We start from the raw sequence: 4803 nt of genomic DNA on the forward strand, positions 1-4803 counted from the left end.
TATATATATATATATATATATATATATATATATATTATTGTGTATACAGGCACAGATCAACGACTTGATTAATGTTTTCTATAGACTTGATACCAATAATAATAATAATAATAATAATAATATTCCCTGGTGCTTGTTGTTATTTTGCACTCGACAAAGTTTAGATTTTCTGAAGGACAATAAAAATACAAAATACAAAAACAAACGCAACTAGTTCACGCAGGAAAAATAAAGATTGATCGTCAATTCGAAAACGGGTATACATATATACCTACATACATGCACACATACATAGATACGCACATACGTACATGCATACATACGTAAAAATATAGATAGCTATATAAATAAATGCATAGACAGAAATGAGTGTATGCATGTGCTTTATTTGCAAGTATATATGTGTATATATATATATATATAAAGTTCATACATACACTCATTTCTCTCTATGCATTTGTTTATATAACTACCTATATTTTTACGGATGTATGTATGTAAGCGTACTTGTGTGCATGCATGCATGCATGTATGTATGTACGTATGTATTTATGTATGTATGTATGTATGTATATACATATGCTTACATATATACATATGCATACATATATCTATGGTCATCATAATCGTATGAAGGCTGGGATGTTGGTAGGAAAGCATGACCTTGACTCATGGGAGAGTTAAAATTGCTGCTTGATCATTAAACGAACAAAGAACACACCACGGGAAGCAAGGAGAAAGCTAAATTTATCGAAAGCGATCAATTTACTGACCGGATCCCACAGTTGTGTGTGTTGCTATGGTAATGGGATGAAGGAAATTATAGCACAAGTACTTGTGGTTGTCATAGGCGTGTATGTAAATAATATTGTTACTCTGTGCTTGTATGACTGTGTGCGTGAATGTGTGATCGCGTGTGCACGTGTGTGTGTATATATGTGTGTGTGTGTGTGTGTGTGTGTGCTTCACTTTCAAGAAAACTACGTCACTAGTCAGACCACGTAGAGTCTGCATCTGATTCACTCTCAAATATATATCCGTCTTCTGAACTTTTATCGATAAGAAGCTATTGTGTATAAAGGTACAATACCTAACAATGTTTATACTGGTTTTAATACGCTCGCATTGATTCACACACACACACACACACACACACACACACACACACACACACACATACATAGACATACGTACACGAATTAACATCTACGAGTTATAATATATACACGAGTACATATTGTATCTTAATACACATTCGTTTGATATAAAATTGAGTTGAGTTTAAGTCAGAGACGCATTCGAGAAGAATTAGTTGGGAACGTCGTCTGGTCAAATCGGTGACATAGACCTCTTGAAGGAGAAATACACATGCGTCCATGCATATATGTATGCATCTCTCTGTGTCTCTGTCTGTTCATCTCAATCTCTCTCTCCACATAGAGACACACATATATAAATATATAATATCAAAAACTGTATTTATACAAATGTGTATATATACACATACTACACATACGTATATGTATATATGTCTATATATATGTATATTATAAATCTCTCTCTCCCTTATATATATATATATATATATATATTGTTGTTTTTGGGGATGGTCATATTGCCAGTTTAGCCAATATTTATATATATACATACATACATATTTGTTGTGTGTGTATGTGTGTGCGTGTGTGTGCACACGAAATTCCCCATTGAAATCCCAGTCTGAATACAAACACCACTAACTAGTGAAGGAATAAGATTCATACAACATAATTTCCTTTCCAATTCAATGACTGCACGTGCAGAAACATGTATGGGACCGCGACGGGGACGATGGTTGCTCCTACTTACGCAAATCAAGTCATTGCATCCCAAGAAATTCAGATATATCAAAGATCTAATGTATGGAATTACTTTCTCCAAATACCTATTACAATATTGGAAACGATACTTAGATGACTGCTTCATTTGTTGGAGGCAGAGTCTGGAATAATTTAATCATTCCCACGACCTAATTAATAATATGAACAACACTATTCGCTTGACAATGGAATACAGTTGCAATCAACAACCGCTTCTAAATATTTTATTAATAAGAAGGCAATTAACATAAAAATCGACGTTTGCTACAAACTGACAGATTCTTAACAATACTTGCTTTACTCAAAACACACCAAAACAAATATACCGAGGAGTATTTCAATCATTTCGAATTTGGAAACCCGAAATATAAAGCTCCAAGAGCTCAAATAAATATAATTTAATAGACAATACTGAGCAGTGTTAATTCATGATGAGATAGAATGTACCAAAGTGATGGACATTGAAGAATTACGAAGGACAAAAAGCAATTTAAATACACCAAATACTCTATATAGCAACACACAACCGAAGGAATACGGTAAGATACAATATTATCCATCAAAACACGCCATCATCGGAGTAAGAGTGAACGACAAGAAATGCACTGAAAACATTCAAAATAATTAAAAGCGAAGAAGAATCAAAACTCCGAAAGAAATTACTGACTAGTGTCAAACTGCCATCTAAAAACACAACTCCAATAGTGAAAGAGGGTGTCTTCCTTATGGAAGACACAATCTATAATTTTAAATCAGAACATATCTTTACAGTGAAAAATAATTCTTCCTGTTCATCAAAAAATTTAATTCATGCCGTTAAGTGTAAAAGTTGTAACAAAGGCTGCAAGGGTCAAACAAAACTATCTTTGAGAACCAGACTTATTATTCATCGGCAACAAATTCGAGATCTTAATCGTAGAAAGATTCCACTGAGCGAAGTTCATAAAGTTATAACATGCGCAGACATGTGACGGACATAAACTAAAAATTGAAACCGGAAAGCATTGTTTGGAAACTATCAATAAAGTCTTTAACAAAAAGGAAACAAAAAAGCCCGAAATTTCCAAATTAAATACTGATGTGTTTTCAAGGAATGACCAACAACTTGCTTTGGACAGAGCAACTAATGGACCATTCGATATCAGTATAATAGTAATTCTTAACATTATTTACATTTGACGGATATTTATCCTCATCTTGTCGCTATTAATTATTATTTTGAAATAAACGTTGTACTTCTCGCCATCAAAAGTTTGAAGGTTCAATATTGTGCTCGAACGTGTTTGTCTGAGGGATGTGTGTGCATGCATGTGTGTGCGTGTGCTTATGTGTGTATGCTTAAGTATGTATGTTTATGTGTGCTTTCTGTGAGTGTGTTTGAGTGTGTGTATGTGTTCATGCCGATGGGAAGTGTGTGAGTTTGGGTTCAAATCGATAGAATGTGTAAAGATAAGAATCTGTTTCTGTGATTAGAAGTAAAATGGAGGTTGATAAATTAAATTTGTCATTCAGTGGGTTGGTATCTGAATAGATGCACTGATACGGGAGTCGAGCAGCCATGAAAGATTGTTTGTGAAAATGGAGTTCATTGGAGCATAAAGATAAAAATGAGGTTAATGGGTTTAGTTGGCCGCTAGGAGTTGAAGAAGTTTTTTTTAGTCCGGAAACAATGGCATTATCTTTTAATAAGATTTGATATTGTTGAGTAAATTAGTCCATGGGAGCAAAGGTTTGGAGTGTTGGAGTAGCGCCAGAGAGGGAACTTACAAATAAGAACGCGCGCACACACACAAAATGGTGACGTACACAAACGTAAAGGGATGAATGTATACATACATGGTATACAGATGTGTTCACAAATACATACATACATACATACATATATATATTTACATACAGAAACACACACACACACACACACACACACACACAATACGCACACAACTATAAGCATACATACATAAAATGACATGCAAAGAATTACGCTACATACATATGTGGATGTAGATGTGCACATTCTTCACATTGCGATGCATTTACACATTCTGCACATTCGAATGCATTATGAAAAGATTCTCGTGTGTCAACAAGTTTGGATTTCGTGAACAATGAATCGCCATCTTCATCCTCCTCAATACCTCTGTTGTCATCGACTCCTTCCGTTAATATCCAAGGCCCCTCTCTGTCTTCTAGCCACATTCTAACCTCATCTTCTGTTGTGTCTGTTTCTTCTGCTCTCCGAAATCTACGATGAAATCTCTTGTATCGAATTCCTCCGAATCTTTTCCTATCTCAACACCGTGCATCGGTTAATAGGATTGTCTTCGGTGACTTCAATGAAACCCCTAAATTGAATTGTGCTGATTTAAGGTTTAAAGTCTTTGATGTTATTGAGGATTCTTTTACGCTGTTCGTCTTCCATTGTATTACTCTCTTCTAGAATCACGAGAGCTTAATTTCATGGCTTCGTTCGTTTAATAGTTTATAGACTATAGCTATACTTTGATCAATTCTCTGGATTACGGACGTAACACGGGGTAATATCTCAATAATCCGACCAATGGATCAACATACACCATATTTTCCTGTCACTCTTTGAAAAATTAGTGACCCTTGAGTGAGTAGATGCCTTGTCCAGGATTAGCAATGCATTCACCTCAGCAGAAGTTAAATTTCAATTAAATATAGCATTTGATTACTTGTTTTCTTTATTCAAAAATCGAACAAAACTTATGGGATGACCTGATATGTCCACCTTGACTGATTTGACTTTTTCCACCATCATTTTTATTGTTTTTTTTTTCACCTTGAAATCCGTCCTGCAAATTTCTTTCAGTCTTTTGGCTCTGCATTTTCAACCGTTTGGAAATTCTTCGATTCACATTTCCAATAAAAGTGGATTTTCAAAGTGAATTCCAATGACAAAAACATCGCCAACTGAGGA

This window comes from Octopus bimaculoides, chromosome 17, assembly GCF_001194135.2.
Source record: "Octopus bimaculoides isolate UCB-OBI-ISO-001 chromosome 17, ASM119413v2, whole genome shotgun sequence".
NCBI lineage: Eukaryota > Metazoa > Mollusca > Cephalopoda > Octopoda > Octopodidae > Octopus > Octopus bimaculoides.